Here is a 20,682-nt window from a genome sequence, read left to right as displayed (position 1 = left end):
CTAGAAAAGCTGTAGTAACAGAAAAGATGTGCTGAGACCCCTGTCAGGTACTCTACAAACACATGGGGACAGCTTCTAAAGCTGGCAGAAATGTACAAAATTCTCTTCACTGTCTGCATGGGGAGAGATTTTCATAGGCAGGAGATCTGAAAATGAAGAAATCTGTCATTCATTGCTTATCAGAAGTGATAAACAGCCAGACACTTCTGCTATTTCACCATGATTGACAAAATCAGTTGTAAGGGCTAAAAACATCTCAAGATGGAGAGGAAGCAAGGAAAGCAATCATTTGTTTGTGCTGCTGTGGTGTTATTAATTCCAGCTGCAGTAGCTGACCTGCTGAGGATGTTCTGATGTGGGAATCACACGATGGAGACTGTCCTTCTGTGGGAGATTTCAACCCTGAGCTCTGCCCTGGGAGCCTGGGGATGTAACAGGTGGAGCTGGGTGTGGAATTCTGTATTTCTGTGAAAACAGTCTGGGGGATGTCGTGTTTTTGTGCAGCACAGAATTACCAGTGAAATGCATTTGCAGGCAGCTAGTAAGGATGCACATCTAATGCTTTTCAAATGGCACTCCAATCATCTGCTTTAAATGATTAATAAGCATAGGCTGAAAATAGCACTGCATTTACCTAATGTTTGCGTGATTATTTTTGTAAACTTTTCATTCAGGCTTTCTCTGCCATCTTTCTAAGCATTGTCAAAACAAGAAACTGCTGCTATTCTTGATTAGTTTTTCTCAGTTGGTTTGATCTTCCTCATGACCCAGGGAAAAGCACCCTCCCTTGTTCACTCTCACTTGACAGTAGGCATGTGGTTTAAGATCAGATGAGAAAACCAATCTAGATATTTGCAGAATACTTACAGGTTTCTGATTTTCTTCCAAAGCTGGTAACTGAACTTGGTGAGACCTACAAGTCTGGATTTTGTTAACAAGCTTGTCTGAAAGCTCTACAAATATACTGTAACATCTTCTCCTGGCTTTCAATAAGTTAGAAAGAGTTTTAAAAGATGTGGAGGGATTTGTACTTTCATGTTGCCTGTCCTACTTTTTCCTTTAGTCCTTGCTGAGATAAGGTTAAAACTGGAATTTAAATAGTGTTAAGGAAGAAGCCAAGATAGTAATCAGAATATAATTAACAGTGTATCATCTGTCAAACAACCAGGGCTGGGCAGCGCTGCTATTCACCAATAGAAAGTAGTGGAATACTTCCAGTTTTCCAAGTAAAATGCTGGTGTTGTTCACGGTAGCAGCCTGCAGGTGTTATGTGATGTGTGTGCATCCCTCACACCACACAACCCCCACCCCACCTACCAAATACACTTTTCTGCTCTTCAAAATCCCCTCTTTGGGGACGTTTGGTAACTGGTTTTAACTCTCAAGGTGAAAAGATTACGTGGCACAAGAGAACTGTTATGAAATCTAACTTAAGCCCATGTGTAAAGCCAGAACGTGTTGGTTGAATACCCGGCATTAACTACTCTGGCAGCATTTCAAAGATGCCATCCTCTTTGCAAACAGAAGTACTATCTTCAAATCTAAGTCTTCAAATATCTTCAAATCTAACCCCACGGGGTGGGGTTTTATTACTAATTTTCTAAATCTGGAGTGCTGATGCTCAGTCTGTGTTATGCACATCACCCGTACATCATAATTCCATTTTTTGTACTTCCTCAGGTGCTGTGTCCCAGGGCAGCACTCTCCAGCTCTCAGAATCCTCGCCAGGCTTTCCCCTTGAGACTTTTGCAGAATTCTGTCAGAAAAGCGCCGCGCGTTGAGGAAAAATAAAAGCCAAAGGAAGGTGCTGGTGTCAAACGTTCGGTGCTGAACAGACGCGAGGCGCCTCAGAGCCGCGCTCACCTGCGCGGAGCCTCCGCGCATCCCCCGAGCCCGCGCAGCGGCCGCGCACCTGCGGAGCCCTGAGGGAGCCCTGCGGAGCCCTGAGGGAGCCCTGCGGAGCGGAGCGGGGCGCGGAGCAGCCTCTCCCCGCTGAGGGGAGCCCCAGCCCCGCCGGGGGAGGCTCGGCTCGGCTCCGGCACCTCGCGGGGTGGGGAGAGAGAGGCGCTGCCCGCCCCCCCGGGGCTTCCCCGCTAAGTGTGACGGAGCCGCCGCCTCCCGGCGCAGCGCAGCGGCCCCGGCGCAGGAGGAGGCGCCGTGCGCGGCCCGAGTCCCCGGGCGCTGCCGCCGGTGAGGGGACAGCGCCGGCTCCGCGCTCCCGGCGGCTCCGCTCCGCTCGCCGGCTCAGGTAGGAGCGGCAGCGGCGCCCCCGGGGCTGCCCCGAGCCGCGGTGACCTTGAGGGGGGCGGCGGGGGCGGGAGCGGGGCCGGGGCCGAGCCCATCCCGGCACAGCCGGGGCCGGGGTACCGGGATGCGGCCGGAGGATGCGCTCGGGCGGGGATGGAGGCGGCTCCGCGGGGCGGGCGGATCGGGCAGCGGCTGCGGGAAGCCTCTGCTCTCAGTCCTGCCCGAGCCCGGAGGGCTCTCAGGGACGGGAACGGGTCGGGAGGCGGCGGTGGCCGCGCTCTGCCCCGGCCGGGGGCTGGGAGGCGGCGGCGGAGCCCCCGCCGCTCCCCATAGAAATATGAATTGGAGAGAGTCAGCAGGAGGTGTTTGCCCGCAGCCCCGCTCCCCCGGCGGGGTGATGGAAGGAGAAGCCCTCCCGGGAGCGCCCAGCTCCTGCGGTGCCGCTGCGGCCGCGCTGGGGCTTTTCGGGTTTTTTTCTTCTTCTTTTCCACGGGGGGATTAAAATGTTTTACAAGCAGTAGTTTCCAAAGCCTCGCAGTACTCCAGCGGAGCGTTTGGAGCGGCTGGAAGCCCGAGGAGAAGGCGGCGGGAGGGAACTTTGCCCGCCCAGGTGCCCGGGATGCCGGCTGGGGTGGCCGCTGTAGCCCCGGCCGCCTCCACCTGGGCATGGATGTCGTCAAGATGTGCTTTCCTACAGTCACCGACCAGAATGGGCTCTTCTGCTGCAATCTTGCTTTGGAGACTGTACTAGAAACGTGAAAGGAGGGGCACTGTCTTCCGTTCTGTATCTTTGAAAGGCCTCCTGTATTGTAGGGGGAAGAAAACCTCTCGTTTGCTGAATTAAACTGTCCAAAAGTTTATTTCTTTCTGTGTATTTCTTGCTGATTCTTTTTGCTTGTGGGTTTTTTTTTTTCCATCTTACTGTGCAGTTTTATCACGTTACACCAACCCGATTCTGTGCTAATACTTTCTTTACTTTCTTTTTAATTAAAGCGTATTTTGTAGTAAAGTGCTATTTGAGAAGCATGGGTACCAAGATAAGGTGCTGGGAAGATAGGCAAGCTGAAAGCAATGTAGAGTAGGGCTTAACTGCTCCCAAAATAAGCTAAAATGTAAGTTTTTAACCAGTGTGAAAGTTGATAGTGCTGTAACTCAACTCCCAAAGAGTAGAAGGGAATCTTTTAAGGAATTCTGTGTGTGGCTGGTCGATACTGCGAGCCCTGGTTACGTAAGCAGCTCTTTGAGTGGCTCTGCACACACACTGTCATGTTCTCAGCAGCACTTTGTTTCTGAGCCTGTCCCCTCACCTACATGGGACTAATTTTCATGTGCTGACTCAAACAGGATTCAGCATTTTCATGACTTTTCTGTGGAGAAGAAGTGGTTTGTGGTATCTTGCTAAGAAAGCAGCTCAATATTCACTGCAGTGACTTCATGGTCTGACGTTAAGCTCTGTTTTCAAAGTGAGCATTGCTGCAAGCTCTTCCTACAGTAAAATAATATGGATTAAATGTTCAGTTTCGTGTCAATATTAACATAGTCACTTTAACACTTAATGGAGTGAATGCAGGGTATTCTGTTACCTTGAATTCCTATTTGATACCATTAGCAGCACTGTCCTTTGCCCACATGCTGTACATCCAGGACCACAACCTCTGGATTATCCAGGCTGTTGAGTGTGATCCAAATGCTTGGCGTGTCTCTCTGTCCTGTAGGCACACGGTTTGGGTGATTGGGAGTGGGGCTGTGACCCATCCTCATCCCTAATAGGCTACAGCTATGAGCAGCAGGTGAGCAGCATTGAAGGTAACGAGCCAGGGCTGCTGACCAATCACCAAAGGGAACAGAGGGCACACAGGTGCAGTGCATTAACCCAAGGGGATAAAAGGCCGGGATAAGAATGAGGAGGGCAGATATGTGCAGCCTTCTGGAGTGGAATGGTGTTCCTCGGGATGGGCAGACCCCTGAAGCCTTCTCAAGCGGTGAGCTGCTACTGTGTATGGGTTGGAGATTTCTGAACTTGTGTGGGGATACTCTGTGTTTTGTGACCATCTCTGCTGCAACATTGTGCCAACCATATCTTTTAACCATTCAATTGCCTGTTTCCTGATCGTGCTAAGTACATTTGTATTGTTTTTGCCAAGCTCCGTGGGGAGATAATGGGGATATTTATATGGTGTCCTGTGGTGCTGTGACCTCAGTGGGTTTGGTTTGGAGGAGTGCAGGGAGGAGGCAGAATGGAGAACTATCACAGCCAGTGGGTTGGGTTTGGGCTGCTTTCCCCTAAGAGGTGTTTGGTGTTACTGCAGATGCCTCAGGGCTCCTCTCCTGGCCTTTGTCACTGTTTCAGAGGGCTGTGAGTCTCCACTGTGCCTAAAGTCACGTACCAGGCACCTCTGACAGCGTTTGCTGCCTTTTTGGAGCTGCCTGAGTCAAACCTGGTGCATTTGTCTGGCTCCTTATCCTTGGTTATCCAAGAATAAAGCACCTCAGGTCATTTACCACAGAAACTTCAGTGATGTGACTGGGAAGTTGGACTGTTTGTCTGAATATTGATAAAATCCCCTAAGTGCTTGGAGTTTATCTGCATCAACAAAGCCTGTGTATTCTGGTTATTGTAGGCAGTTTAAAGGGGGGCATGTGAGGTTGAAAAGGAAATTCTGATACTCAAAACCCTCTAAAACTTGGATTGTAACTTAAGGATAGGTTCAGGACTGCAGCTGGGGAAAAGCAATCTGCGATGACCAGAGGAAATAGCAGAGTAATTGTACAAGAGATAAGTGATTGTTTTAGTGGCAGTCTGATGGGAGATGATAGTGAAGGAGATAATTGGGAACAGAGTGAATGTTTACATTTAAACAAAATTGTGTGGCTGCTGAAATCTTTTAAAACAAACATCTGAACAAAGTTCAAACTTCTGGTGATGCTTCTCCTTGGAATGTGTGTGTCAGGCATAAGAATTCTGTTTCCAAGCAGCTTTACATTTAATGTACACTGTGCAGGAAATGGTTGTAAATTGCAAAGTTCAGAGCAGAGCTTAAGCTGTCCTTGAAAAGAAAAAGTTGGTAAAAAGTAAGTTAAATAAAAATTTTATGAATAGAAGTGGCAAAGGCAAGAGGATAAATAGTTTTAATTATCTGAAAAGAAAAATATAAGATATTTAAGAAAGGAAAAGTGAGAATGAACAAGAAATATTTGTGTGTAACAGGATGACAGAGGTGACAACAATGAGTGTCACAGTCACTGAGATCCAGGTTGGTCTCAGTATAGTCATGCTACAAAATTATCAGTTAAATCAGAATGGCTTATTTATTGCCAAAGCCTACTTTGAAACAAGTTTCATCTTCATAAATGGACTTTTTTAGTAGTGAAATATTTCAGACTTCCATTTTATGGGTGTGACCAGTTTTTCACATCTATGTGGTCTGAGACAGCATTTCCTAAGGGATGTGTGACTCCCATATTGCTGATGACCCCAGATCCAGCAGCATGGGCTTATATCTAAGGGTCATCATGTAAAAGGCTGTGTTTTCACCTATTTTGGAAGTTATGCTCAGAATTCTTGAATATTTTGTAACATCTAAATAAAACAACTGGTGTGCTGCAGGGGCGCCCTCCACACACTGGAATGTAAACCAAAAAAGCTTTAAATATTTCTAGGAGGCAGAGGTTGCTGCATCTTTAATTAGTGCAATAGGAAGTGTGTTTTGGGGAGTTCCTTGAACACCTTTAGTTGTGCAGAAAAGGCATTTCTGAAGAGCCTGCTCAGCTCAGTGCCTCCAGAGCAATTCTCCTGTGGATGCTTCTTTATCTGCTTCCAGCCTTTCTGTCCCCTGACCCAAAGGCTTGCACTGCTGGGTTTTACAGTCCCTCCATCACTCCTGGTCCCATTCACATCCCAAGAACTGCTCAGCTTCTGAGGCTGCCAAAGGCTTGGGAAGGCAAGGTTGTGGTGCCAGAGCTGAGCCCCCGTGAGGGAGCAGCAGCAGTGGGGCCGTGTGTGGGGTTGCCCAGTTGCCATAATACAGGAACCTCTGTTTGCACAGTGAGTTTATTCCCTGGGTGGTGGAATGCCCTTAAAAAGTCTCAGCAGGGGGGTTTTCAGAGCCAGACCTGCCTGATTTCATTGATGCTCTGAGGTATTTCTGCCTGCATGGAGCTGTGGGGTTGTGTCAACACAGAAACTGGCACAGGGGCTTGCAGGTTAATCAAGGATTGATGTTAATTGTTGAAGGGATGGGATTTGGAGCTGCAAGACTGAATCACATTTCCCCCTCACACTCCACAGCAGAGTGACCTTGGATGCACATTTCAAGTTTTGAAAACCTTTTGTGTGTTGTGAAGCCAGAATAATGCAGCTGTCTCTGTTCAGAGTTTCTATTTCTAAGATTGATAAATCATTAATTCCACAGTGTTTGGGGAATTGCCTTTAGCCTGATTTATTTATTAAAAAGGCTCAAATAGCTTGTATTGAACTTATGAAAATTATACCTCCTCTAAAATCATCCATCAGGGATGAGGATTGCTCCAAGACACTGCAGCTGCTGTCCACTCCAGCTGCATCTCTTCATGGGATGCTTTAGGGTTCAGGAGTTTCCTGGAGAACAGGATTTCTCCTGGTGCTTTAGCAGTGAGCCTAATGCCCAGCACATTCCTTTTGTTATCTCACGATGAGCAGGAGATTCCAAGCCTCTGCACAGCTTTCCTGTGCAGAAAAAGTCACCTTGAAAGCATTTGCTGATCCTGTGTGTTCTGTCCTGCTTATTGAACAGCCATTCTTCATTAGGGGCAGTTATTCCCACTGATGGGAAATCTTCCATCCTGGGAGGGGTGATTGCATTCAGCACAGCAGACAAAACAGGGCCATCTTTTAGATGATCCAGCATTCCATTTTTTGTGACTCAGGTAATTTGTTCATATTTTAAGCTTTTTTGTGCTGTTGTTATTATTTAAAGAGGTTAATACCGTGTAAGAGGATTGAAATAATAGGAATTGTGTTTTCAGGGAATGTTCCCTGTAACCCATACTGAACACTTCCAACAGGTTGGTGATGGGTTCCTAGAAAGTATCCCAATGGGTATTTCAGAGTACTTTTAAGCAGAAGTGTGAATGAGGAGATTTATGATAATCAAGATATGCTATCAGCAGTTTTCTTTGCAATTGCTGAAGCTTCAAGTAATTACCAGAAAAATTAAGAATTGCATTCTTTGTCATCTGATGAAAAGGATATGTGCATTTTTAGGTGCTGGCCTACAGTTACAGGAAAAGCAAAATAGAAATTTTGAGAAGCAATTTCATTATTTAAAATGAATTGGTGGCATTATTAGGTGTATTTACAACTGCTTTGCTGCATTGAATTTGTAGCCTTAGGTTCAAATGCAGTGTTAATGCTTTGCTTTAGTCTATGAAATCTGCGTGTTCACCAGCATTTTTCTCATGTGTCAAGTATTTTACAAGCTTTAAATCAGTTTATGTGAAGTAAAAATAGATGGCTGGCATGAGTTTTAGCCTATAAACAGTAGAAAATAACTACATGAAGACAAAATGTTAAAATTCTACCTGGAAAAGTTCTATTCCACATCATTGGGTTTTTCTTAATTACAGGAGGTGTCCAAAAGCCCTGACAAGAACTGGGCCCATTTTTTAGTTGAGCTTGAAAATGTCACAAGAATCAATCTGGAAGATGTAGAATGATTCCTCTAGAAAGGTTAAATACTCTGAAAAATTAATGTGTTATATACAGCAGCCCTGGTGGTTCTGTGTCAAGTGCTAAAGAATTGGAGAGCAGTAGGAACAGGGAAATGCCATTATGGGCTGTGAAGGTTGGTGTTAATGGGTGTGTTCCCTGCAAAGATCCACTGTTACACTGCTTTTTGTGTCACCCAGCACTGCTCCCCTCATATTTCCCCTTGGCACTGCTGACATTTATTGCTCCCCAGCTAAATAGGATGACAAGACAGAGTTGCATTTACTGTGAATTTTCTTGTGATTTTTTTTTTTTTCTAGTCGTGTTCTGCAAGTTTCTGGACAGTGGAGAAAAATGGAAAGGTTACTGTGGGAGTGGCAGTCCTGTTAGACATCCTGGCATGAAATATGGCATTTTTAAAAACACCATTGTACTGGTTTTTACTTATAGTCAACTGTGGCTTTTAGAACCCTTCCAACAGAACTCAGCTGATCTCTATTTAGTGTTTTTCTTAATGTCTAGATTTGCACTTGTTTTGCTTACACTTCACTTTTCAACAAGTCCTTCAATACTTTAAGTTTTAGTTTGAATTTTGATCTTGTTTTCTTGTGGTTGGAGGTGATATGAACCCTACCTGTTTCCTTCACAAACATTTTTCTCTCCTGGCATTTTCTAACATGTGCAGTGAGTTGTGAGATGAATTCCACTGGCAGAGAGTTTTAGTAATCATTTTTAATTTGGCTGGTTTTTGATTTTTTTTTTTTTTGAAGAAACTGCACCCACTAAACTGCAGTTTTCTATCAGTCCTTCCCCCCCATGAAAACACCATGTTGGCCAGTTAGAGAAAGCCTTACTGCAGCCACTCTGGTATTGGGGTTTCCTTCTGTAATAGCCCTGTTACCACATCAAAAAGGAAATTTCATTACTTTGACATTCTGATGATTTTCAGGCACCTAATCCTTGAGGTACCCACGTGGTGATTTCACTTGTTCCAGTGTCCTCTGTGGTATGAAAGGGAGGTGGTTGGGTTTGCAGTTTCTTCAGTTTAACCTTGCTGCTCCTTTTGGAGCTGCTCACTGGTTTTGCCTCTTCACTGTCCTTTGGGAGCTCTACCTCCCTCTGTGCATGATTGAATATAATAACTAATGTTTGGGGATGGCTTTAGGTAATTCCTTAGGTACTCTGTGGTGAACTTCATCATTCTCTAGCAGACTGAGTATGTCTGGCTGCTTTTGATACTTTTTAGCCTATTCTTTCTTTTCTTCAGGCCTCTGGTCCTGTCTTCTCTGTGAAAATCACTTTAGAAACATTTTTGCTTTTCATTATCCTTTAGATGGAAACATAAAAGAATATGAAGGAAGTACTGAATGCTTCAGCTTTCTCTTTGCCATCTGTTATTTTCTCTCCTTTCCCATTAAATACTAGAGCCTCTGCTTATCTTTTTCTCCCACTTACTTCTGTTGTATTTATAGATCCTTTTCCTATTGCCTTTTTATGTCCCTCATTAGTTGTTGATCCTTTTGTGCGTTGGCTCATCTGGATCAGAACTGAGCAGTTTGTGCCCTTCTAATTCTTGTTCTTTGTTAAATGTTCTTGTTTCACCTTTTGTACAATCTCTTCTGCTAGTCAAAGCCTTTGAAGATTCTGGGTGTAACAGCCTCTTCCAGTGTTTCCTCTATTCCCCCTGCACTGAGATAATCTCTGGCACTATTTTATACACTTCTCATTGGTAATTGTCAGTTTTCCTGAATTCCTCGATCCTCTCTTTAAGAGATGTTACAAATCATTTGACTGAGTTTGCTGCAGTTGCTGCCCTGAATTCCACTTCTTTCTTGTGCTTCCTTTCAATGTGTCACCGGTCAGTTCTCTTGGCTTGTGATGATGCTCACTTGAAATGTATTGCTGCCCTTAAGATCCCTGTTAATCAGAATAAAATACAGCTGCAGCCTTAGCAGTGCTTCCATGCTCATCCCTTTATCCTGTTAGCATGGCTCCAGCTCAGTGATATCCTGGGTTTCCTCCTCATGGAAAGAATAAAAAAATGCAGATTTTTGAGGGCTGTGGCATGGGATGGGAGAACAAATTGTGTGTGTTACCTGCTTTGTTCGGGGACACTTTGTGCCTTCAGACACTTGGCTTGTCCTTGTGGGCTGTTGTTTCAGATTTACCATTCAGCTGTTACAGAGTGCACATAACCTGCCTGCTTCAAGGGTTAATTAATCACTACTTGTAAAGCTGCTGGGAATTTTGGATAGAAAATGCTGCTGTAAGCACAAAGCTCTGGTTGTATGTGCAGGATATTTGTAGTGTTATTCAATAAGAGCATTAAAGCCATTTACTTATGTAGAAGTGAAGTGTAATGTGTTCTACACATACACAACCAACCAGGTCTCTTCTGTACATGAAAATACAGGTTTTTTTTGCTGCTATTCTTGAGGGCACCTTTCTGAGAACCTTTGCATTTCAAGTAGAAGAACTTGCCTAGAACCAAATTCCCTGTAGCTAAAATTTCATCCAGCCTTAGGGAGAGAATCTGTAGACTTAGCACCAAGGGTTGTGTTCTTGTCAAGTAACATTTATGGCCTGATTGTCAAATAAGTTATAGATAATGCAGTAAGAAGGTTTAATGTATTAAGGGCAGGATTTTTAAAAAGAGGAGAAATGGAAGCCAAATGGAATTTAAAGTCCTGTTGGCTTGTCAATGGGATTTGTGCATCCCTAAGTTGGATGTTTTTGAAAACAACACTGTAAATTGGTGACTAATAGAGATATTTGCATGATAATGGCTTACAAGTTACCATTAATAATTCAGCTGGAGGTTATTGCAGTTGGACTCAGTACCTCCTGAAAATGGTGAAAAGCTTCTCTCTGTGATTTTAGTGGCTTTGGGTTATTGGGCACTCTGATGAAATAATGTTCTTTTGAGGGATGATTTTGCCCCTTTCAATGCATCTTGGCAGTCAGAACTGACAGTCAGGAATCACAGGAGAAATGGATGCTGGAGCCTTCTTTAGTGCTATTCACGTGCCAGTATTTTCAGGGATGTGTAAGATCCTGTCCCCCTGAGCTTGGGAGGAATCAGGCAAAGCGAGTTTCTTGGTGGAAGATTTCCACAGGCAGAGCTTGGCAGTGGATTTCCTTGGGAAGTGGGAAAGTGGCTGTTCTGGCTGTGCAGCACGGGTTCTGCATGGCATGGCCCCGTAATCCCTGCCCTCACTGTAATCCCTGCCCTCCCTGCAGAGACCCCCTCCTCTTCCTGCATCCATCTCTACCTGTCCCATCCTTGCATCCCTGCAGCCCCCATATCATCCCCTCAGCCTGCATTCCCTCATCCCACCCCATCCCATCTCCCCGCATTCCCCCATCCCATCTCTTCATTCCCTCATCCCATCTCTTCATTCCCTCATCCCATCTCTTCATTCCCTCATCCCATCTCTTCATTCCCCCATCCCATCCTTTCATTCCCCTATCCCATCTCCCTTCATTCCCCCATCCCTTCATTCCCCCATCCCATCCCATCTCCCCGCATTCCCCCATCCCATCCCATCTCCCCGCATTCCCCCATCCCATCCCTTCATTCCCCCATCCCATCCCATCTCCCCGCATTCCCCCATCCCATCTCTTCATTCCCTCATCCCATCTCTTCATTCCCTCATCCCATCTCTTCATTCCCTCATCCCATCTCTTCATTCCCTCATCCCATCTCTTCATTCCCCCATCCCATCCTTTCATTCCCCTATCCCATCTCCCTTCATTCCCCCATCCCTTCATTCCCCCATCCCATCCCATCTCCCCGCATTCCCCCATCCCATCCCATCTCCCCGCATTCCCCCATCCCATCCCTTCATTCCCCCATCCCATCCCATCTCCCCGCATTCCCCCATCCCATTCCCGCAGCCCCTCCCCGGCACAGCCGCCGCTGGCTCGCACCGCTCCTTCTCCCCGTCTGCCTCTCCTCTGTCCCTCCGTTCTCCGCGCAGTCGGCACGGATCCTTTCCCTGTAATCCATTTCCATCCCTCACCTTCCGTTCGCTTCCGTTCCCGGCCGCTCTCCCCGAGGGCTGCGGGCTGACCCCGCCGCTTTCCTCCGGCCGGGTTTGCAGGGATCCCGGGAGCGCAGCTTTGGCTGGTCTGTGTGCAAATGCACAGAACCCGTGTGCGTTTTTATGGGGAACATAAGAGCTGTAAAACAGCAACAATAATATATACATATATATATACACAAAATAATATATATATAAATACTATATATATAGTGTTTTTAAAAAAGCAGATGGAATATTGTGAGATTTCTGAGGAGATGTGAATTTTTTGTTATTATACCAATATCTGTGAAAAGACATTAATTAATCAAAACGGGGATTGGTGTAAACACGTTCATTAACACTGAAAGATGAGCTGATAGGTCCAGATGCCTCTGCAGTGGAGAGATTTATTTTCCCAAGTGAAAGCACAGAGGTGCTGGTGTTGCACTGGAGTCATTGGGAAGTATTTCAGTATTTTCACTCGGTGCCTGCTCGCAGTCTGCCTCTGCAGCAGCACGGGCTGTTCAGCACTGATGGCTTCTCAATAAAATCGTGCCTCAGACCTGACTCTGCCTGAATTTCTCCATGGAACAGAGGATTGCACAGCAAAGGGCACTTGGGGAAGTTGGAATGAGCATTTCTGGGTGCACACATCAGTGTTTGGCTCCTCTGTGAGTGCTTCAGTGCTGGGGTGGGATGGGATTTTTCATCCTGTTATTCCATACCACTTTTGGCTTCATGACTTTCCTACCATTCAGCCTAACTTTGTTTTCTTTCTTTGCATATTTCTGTGTAAATATGATGGAAAAAATGATGTAATTGTGGGGGAGCTTACTATATCCATTCTGATTTGAAACCTGTGACTTCTGGAAGGAGATTGCAGCCCTAAAAGGTTTGCTGTGTGAGGGGAGGGCATACAGCAGGAAAAGCCATAGGATGGCTTTAAGTGTTGAACAATAAAACCGGAACAAAAAGCTTGCTATAAATAGCAGCCTGGTCCCAGCTCAGTGAAGTACTTAAGCACATGCCTAAATCCCTCCTTGTTCAACAAAGCACTTACATGTGCACTTGAGTTCTGCAGGAATAAAGCATTGGACATCAGGCCTGAGTGCTGGGTGGAATTAGGGGTGGTGGGGACACACAGACCCCTGAGAAGGGGGCTTTTTATAGGACATTTCTGACCCCAGAAAAGAGTGGTTTCCTCCAGACCCCTGGTGTGCTGGGAGCCTTTGTGGGTCCGTGTTTTATAGGGAATTTCTGACACTGTGCACTGACCAATTAACTTGGAGAATTCAAGTGTTGCAGAGCAATTGTGTTCTGATATTCCAACAATTGTGTTCTTGTGTTGTTTGCCAGTAGATCAGAGTTAATGATAACTGCTCTTTTGTGGTAGTAGGACCTGTATTATCCACTGAAGTGAATTTCCATTTTCTTTGTACAACTGATGCAGTGAGAGTTTTCCTCCTGACACCAGAGGCAGCTGCACTCAGGAGTTCAGAGCACGGGCTTCTCCACCCAGGTATCCCAGTTAACACTCTCAAGGAGTCTTCAGGTACATCTAAAAACCATCTGGATCTCAGTTTTAGAGTTACCTGCACAAGATCTCTTACAAAGGCCTAATTTCTCAAAAAATACCATCTCTTTTCTTATAAGGAAATCTAGTTTACCATTTCAGTTTTTCAAAGTATTGCCCACTATTCTACAGGGATCCTGACTATTGACAGCTATTTTTAGTCATCTTATCTCTGGAAAGGCTCCACATAAATTCCACAGTGGTTGTTGTGGCTGGCTGGATCCATCAAAAAGTGAGAATTAAAAACTGTATCTCAATCAGGCGAAAATAATGAAAATACAATATATCCTGCTTTTTTACAGCATGGACATTTACAGTGAAACAGACTTTTTTTTTTTCATTTGTAGGAATAAGAAGGTTGTAAAACTTAGATTTCCACAGAGATGGAAACTTCAGTGTGTCAGTCCCTCATCAGGGATTCTGAGATACAGATTGGCTTTTGAGAAACCTGCCCTGAGTCCCTGCTCTGACTGACAGTGCAGCTTTCACATCTCAGATCACTCCAAGTTAATCAGCCCAAGATTCCCCAAATGCATTTCAGAATATTGGTTATCTTTCACCCTCACAGCTGGAATAATTCTTAAAAAATTTTCTTTCCAGTGGAAATCTGGTTCAACTAATGAGTGTTTGGACTTTTGATAAAGCAAAGGTTTGACTACAAAATATTCTGATGTATGGATGAAATAGAGTTACCATGATGATTTAGTGGAGATATTTATCTAGATATATATGTGTGTATATATATACACAAACACACACATATCTGTCAAATGGATCTAGAAGACCACTTTCAAAAATTTTCTTTGAAGAATTGTGGCTGTTTAAAAAGAAGTCTGTAGAGCCCAAGTCATTCCTGGTGCTAATTGTCAGTCACAGTGCTGGGGCTTTGTTTACTTCACTCTTTCTCTGTTGAGCAAATCTGTGTACCTGTTTTGTGGGGGTGCTCTAAATCTCCACCAGGAAAAGCACACTGGAAGAATGGTTAATTCAAATGTTATATGTTTGAGCTGATTAAAGAAATTCTAATCTGGATCCTTATGTAGGAAGTTATAAAAGGCTTTCATAATTTAAACCAGATCAAGTCTATAAAGTCATAATAAGCTCATGTAAATCTCCCCAGTGTAATAGTTGAAAATTTTTCAATTCTATAATTAAAAACACCCCTCTGTAAATATTTGAGTGAAAGTCCCTTGTTGCTTTGCATTCTGTTTGATTTGGGCAGATTGAGGAAGGCCCATTTTGGGCTGGTACAAATCCCATCAGTGTCAGGATGGGCTCTGGCTCCATGGGCTGCCCTGGGCACTTGGAGTTACACAAAATGGGCTTTATCTCTGTGAGCTTCAAACTGTGTGAGTGGCACTTTCTGTACCAAGGATCAAAATGTCTGTTAGAAACGGGATCAAAACACCCAAATCAGGCTGTAGAATGACACACAACTTCTGTTAAAATTAATGCAGTTTCACTATGGGATGTAATTAAGCAGGTTGGTGGACAAGAAACTAATGAGCTGATCTTGATGAAATATGCAGAGAGAGTAACTTCCAGTAGGAGATTGCCAGGGAAATGACAGATTAGAATGGAAATAAACTGATGGAATATTTGATGGTCTGATGTTGAAATGTGCATGCAATGAAGCAAAGGAGTTCTGCAAAGTAGAATTCTCTGTCAGGCTTCCCCTTTGCTGAAAAGGACTGCAGTGTTTTTAATTAAATGTTCTGGAGCTGTTTTGTTAAAGCTTTATGGCAAATAAATTCTTTCATTATTTGGTCAATGGTGGTGCCAGAGGCCTTCAAGTCTTGCCTCCAGGAGAAGGGAAAATATTTTAAGCTATATATAAAGTACCATTACTAATTTTCAATACAAAAATGTTCATAATTTTTATCAAGAAAAATTATCCAAGAAATGGAATTGCCTTCTGTTCCTTTTAAGGAAAAAAACCCCAATTTTTCAAAGATAGAATTTTTTTATGTGTGAGGGAGTATTGTGAATGAAGTTGAACAAAATGGTCATGCTTATTTAGTTAACAAAAATATCTAATAAAGGAAAAAGCATTGGGGAAACATGATCAGTCATTAATTCCTTTGCAGTGCCTTCTGTGCATTTTTTCTGCAGAAAGCTTTCAGCTGACTTTAACCTAAGTAGGGCTTCATCACCTGGATATCCATCCTCCTCTTCCTCCAGCTCCTGGGGAAATTGAAATCAAATGCATTGTGCAGCAGATTAGTGGTGGGTTCAGTGATCAGCTTGCAAGGCAGTGGTGAGCTGGAGCTTGCTTGGGAGTGCTCCCCTGCCCCAAACCCGGGGCTCTGGGTTCTCCCTCCATCCTTCCCTTCTGTCCCAGACAGCCTAAGAGGGAACCTGGAAATGCACACACAGGGCTGAGCATGGGAACAGCAGGCAAAGGGTTCTGAGGGAGGGAACATGGATCTGTCAGCTCAGAGCAATTTATTTGCTCATGTCCAATTCCTCCTGGATGTGGAAGGCAGCTTTCCTCTGGCCACACTCACAGCTCCTGTGTGCCCGTGCTGGGCTCCTGCTTTGGGGTTTAGGATTGGTGGCAGCTGTTTGTGCTCACTTTTCTCATCCTCACCCAGCAGCTTTGTAGATGTTGAAGGTGCAGTGACAGTGCTCAAAATAGCTTTGGTCTGAGAAACTCAGTGTATTTTCAAGTTTTTTTTTTCCTCTCTCCCTTTAATCTATTTTTTTCTGTTTTGTTATCCAAGATGCTCTTTTAGCACACCAGGGCTGGTAGGAATTGAAGTTCTTCACAGATTAGTCCAGCTGTGGAAATCTTGGCTGGATTCATAGAAATAACACAACACTGTTGTTGTTAAATAACTATTCATATAAATAACATATAACATATTCATATAAATAACATTTGTTATGAATAACTATTCATATAAAATATTCATATATTTAAATAACTATTCATATAAATAACATTGGTTATAATGATCTCATTCAACTATTTATATAAATAAGGTCACAACTTTTATATTTAAATACATCCTATATGAAATATATACTTCCTAAGATGCTTATTAATATGCACAATAGTAGCTTGGCTTTCTGAGGGCAAATAAGTTTTTGTGTGTGTTGAAGCAGGAATTACAAGGAAGTTCTGTGAAGCACTTCCTGTCTATAAATATTTGTGAAAGCCATGTCCAGCTATAAATAGGAAGGCAGGCTGGAGATGTGATCTTAGGAGACACCAGACTCAGTGAGAATGGTGCTGGAGTTCTGGAGCCAATGAGGCACCAAAGAGGTGCTTTTTATAGATGAGTATTTGGCCCTGATGACACACACAGATTACTAAATTGATTAATTTTCTGTTTCTGGCACAAGATTTTCTCTGCATCATCTCCATCATATGTGATGTTTTCCTGTAAGTTGTAGTTCCTGGAATCAGATAATACTGCAAAACCACATTTTTATTTTTTTTTCTTTGACTTTCCTTTTAAAAAATCCTTTATAATTGTGTAGAAAAATGTTTTGAAATGCCTCAGATGTTGACTTAAAAAGAGAAACCATCAATTTTTCTTCCTTTTTCCTCATTTTTATAAGGAATTACCAGATTAGGATTTTTTAAAAAAATTTCTTGGTAATAATGTCTTTACAAGATGAATCTGGGCTGCTTTGGAAGCCAGTTCTCTGCTACAGTAGTCAGCATTAATACAGCTGCATGAAATTCCTAGAGTGTATCATTGCCCTTTTAATGTTCAATTGAGAGTGAAAAATAGCATTTAAACTCACTGGGGCAGCAAGTGCAGGAAGGTGGAGTATCCAGTTGCCAGCAGGTTTACAGACACAGAATCATTTAATAAACTTGAAAAAAGTAGCTGAAAATGAAGAAACTGCACATGAGGTTGAATCCTTGGTGTGCTCTGTGGTGCTGTTGCACTAGAGCAGATTACAGAAATCAAGTAGGAACATTCAGAATTTTCCTGTCTTTAAAAAGAAAAAAAGAGAGCTCTTTGCTATAGAAATTAAATCCCAAATTCTGTTAGATAATCTCAAACTTAGTATTGAAAACTCATGAACAACCCATTCTTATCAGCTGTGTTACAGGGAATTTCAGTGTGATTATGGCAAGCAGAAACTGGTGGTGGAATAAATCCTCCAAACAATAGCTCTTAAACTTTCAGAGGATTCACCTTTTAAAAATAACATTTTCTGTGTGCAAACTGCTTTTTAGGGAGCAATGAGGGTATAAATGAGATAGTCCCTATAGTGTCTGTCCTCTGGGCAGCCTGGAGGGTGGCAGGTCCCAGCTGAGCTGGTTTTACAGCACAGCCTGGATAATTTCTGTGTGTGCCTGTGCTGCAAACACCACAAGGATCTCTGCAGGCAGCAGAGCTCAGTGCTCTGGGATCTTTGCTCTGGGAGAAGTTTCAGCTCTGATGTGTGATGAAGTCAGAAAAAATGAATGGTGCTCCCAGGGCTCCTTCAGAGGAGCGTGCAGGGAAATCCTTGAGCCTGCAGTTCCTCCCAGGTGAGGGATGAGTATCCCTCAGCATCAGCTTCATTGCCCTGACCTGCAGCACTGGAAACTGGGAAAAAATCAGGATTTAGAAAGCTGGGATTGAGTAGGAGCTGCATATTTACCTGAGGCAGCCAGGCCAAGGCAGCTGAGGGAGATGCCCTGACCAAGAGAAGGTTAGTGGTGTAGAATGGGTGGAAAATGTTCTTTGTTGTTGTTGGTTTTTTAAATCTCAACTCAGATAGAAGATAGCCAAATTATCCAAGAACTGGATGAAAATAAAGTCATAGATGTTGAGAACCTTTTGAAAATGTCTTTATTGAATTGTTGACATGAGTGAATTCTGAGGAGAATAAGAGGAAGAGGCAGCTGATGAGGCAAAGCCTTCTCTGGCCATCATGCTAAAACTCCACAAAAATCCCTCACAGAAGCAGAGGGGAGTGGCAGAGGTTTATCTGCAGCTATTTTTGTGCTGGGTTTTCTTTTTCCTGTGTAACTCAAGATGGGCAACTGCTTCAGAGACCTTTGTGGGGAGAATGACAAACAGCTGAAACGTGTGCATTGCACTCTCTCCTGTCTCTGTGTCCAGGCTTACTCCAGGTGTGGTTTTTCCATTTCTTCAGTGCTCTGGGGACTGCAGGCAAAATGCAGATGAAGGCACATTCCTGTGTGCCTTGAACTGGGTGGGCATGCTTGATGTCTCCTCACTGTTTATGTGCTTTGGTGTTTCTGATAAACCAGTGCTTTTCATCAGCAGAAGAGTTTTTCTAATCTGGTAGTTTATAAAGTCATCAGAAGGTCTGCAGCACAAATTAACAATCTACTGTCATGTTATTGCATTAGAGAAATCAAAAGTAATATGAATAAATGTAATCTTTGACAAGTAATTAGTATATAAAGTATACAATGGACAAAATACTTACCTGAAAATAAGCATTGTTACCAAGAACAATGATATTGTTAGGCAGAGACATTAGTAGTGTGTGTCAAAATCACATCTTAATTACAAATGGTTTTTAGGGAACTTCATTGTGTTGTTCTCCTTTTGCCCACCCTCCTGATGATGTGATCTTCTGTAGTTCCCACAAAAAAGCAGAGAAGAAAACAGTTATTCAACAGCAGTAGGGTGGGAACATGGCAATTAGGGCTGAATGCAATTCCAAGTTATTGAATATATAAACAGAATTTTCATACCTCTTATTTCTAATGGTGACCTGCTCTGAGTCTGTACAGATGGACAGCCTGTTTCTCCCTCCTTAACTGTTTTTGCAAAAAAATAAACTTTCCTTTCAATTTCTGCTCTTTAGAGTGCATTAAGTACCTTTACTTTTCAGTATAGTTCCTCTTTATGTAGCTGTTTTGCAAGATGAGCTATAAACATTTATAAAATGTAATTATAGAGACGTTTCATTGCTGTATAAATAAATGGGTTTGAAGACAGACACAAGAATTCTCCATGGAGTCACTTATGGTGTGCATTGACTCTCAAATTGATTTTCTGAGTAGGAGTAACTGGCTCAGAAGTGCAACCAGTCCCAGCACAGCAAAGCTTTAGGGGTTGCTGTAAATCTGTCAGTGCCTTTTAGCAAAGTTTGTAACCTTACTTTGGTTTAGTGCTGCTCCAGTCCCGTTGTTAACCCCATGTCAATAATTCAAAATGTTTCACGGCGGCGCGGGCAAATTTAGAAATGCCAAATTTTCAAGGAAATGATGTGAATGAGAAGAATTATGGCTTGTATGAGCAGAGGGGATAAACCTCTATGGAAGTGTTCAAATGACCCAAAGGCCTTATGAATTACAGTTGCCAAGGCAGGACTGTGCTGTTTGAAGAGTTAGCAAGTATTAATTGCAAACTTTTCAACCATGACAGATTTAGGAAAGCCTAGAACCTGGTGCATTTGGTCTTGCTCTTAGCTGATTTTCCCTGTCTGTTTGATCTGGTTTTCAGAGCTCTTTGATTTGACCAAGATAAGTGTGTGTGCACAGAAACACCAAATCATTTAATTACCACTCAGGGTAAGTGGTGGATGTGTACATGCACATAAACACACACATGCTGTCCTCAGTATCATCCAATTACTACCCAGAGCAAATAATCTTCCTGGTTTTTGTGCTCTGGGGCACAAAAGGAATGTTTTCTTCTTTTGGTTTGTTTTGGGGGCAGTAGGCTAAGGGGTTTTCTGGAAGATGTCATTTCACGTCTGAGCACAGAAACATAGTGGAAGTGACTGTGAAAATTAGCAATACATTACACTTTGTTGGCATTTAAATGTTTTGTTTTGTATGAGATTGATTTGTGTGTCTCCCTTGCATCCTGCTCAATGTTTGGCATTTATATATACAGCACCATGATTAAAAATGTTTTCTTGCCTAGACACTATAGAAATATTGTGCGTATTTATTGCTTGCATGTGGACATATACAAAAGTCTGTGTATCTAGATTTCTGTTTTTCTTATCTGTTTTGGGTTTTCACATTTTTGTTTCAAGGCTATTAACAGAAAGAATAAATATAATACAGCTCTTATGAAATGCAGTTTGGCCCATTGGATGGGTAAAGGGACCTTGGCCAGTTTACCAGTAAATAGATGTTTAAAGCAGGGAACTAAAAATAAGATTAGAAAGTGATCACTAATGGGCATCCTGTAGGCTGAGCAAGAGACTACAGA

At 43.3% G+C, this 20,682-nt stretch overlaps 1 protein-coding gene across 8 annotated transcripts in view; it reads left to right on the top strand.

Annotated features, from left to right (window-relative positions):
• Positions 1–2,094: 2,094 nt before the first annotated feature.
• The window catches only part of ATP2B2 (ATPase plasma membrane Ca2+ transporting 2), a 415,395-nt gene continuing 396,807 nt past the window's right edge, over positions 2,095–20,682 (top strand). For 3 of the 8 annotated variants that reach the window (XM_077184650.1, XM_077184647.1, XM_077184648.1), the window contains exon 1: positions 2,095–2,248. The gene's annotated coding sequence lies outside the window, so the exon portion shown is untranslated. The remainder of the gene's footprint in view (positions 2,249–20,682) is intronic. The other 5 variants (XR_013183879.1, XM_077184637.1, XM_077184649.1 and 2 more) reach the window with 3 other exon arrangements.

This window comes from Agelaius phoeniceus, chromosome 11 (genome assembly GCF_051311805.1).
Source record: "Agelaius phoeniceus isolate bAgePho1 chromosome 11, bAgePho1.hap1, whole genome shotgun sequence".
Classification (NCBI taxonomy): domain Eukaryota; kingdom Metazoa; phylum Chordata; class Aves; order Passeriformes; family Icteridae; genus Agelaius; species Agelaius phoeniceus.
Note: the sequence above shows the minus strand (reverse complement) of the source record. Positions and strands in the feature narration are given on the sequence as shown.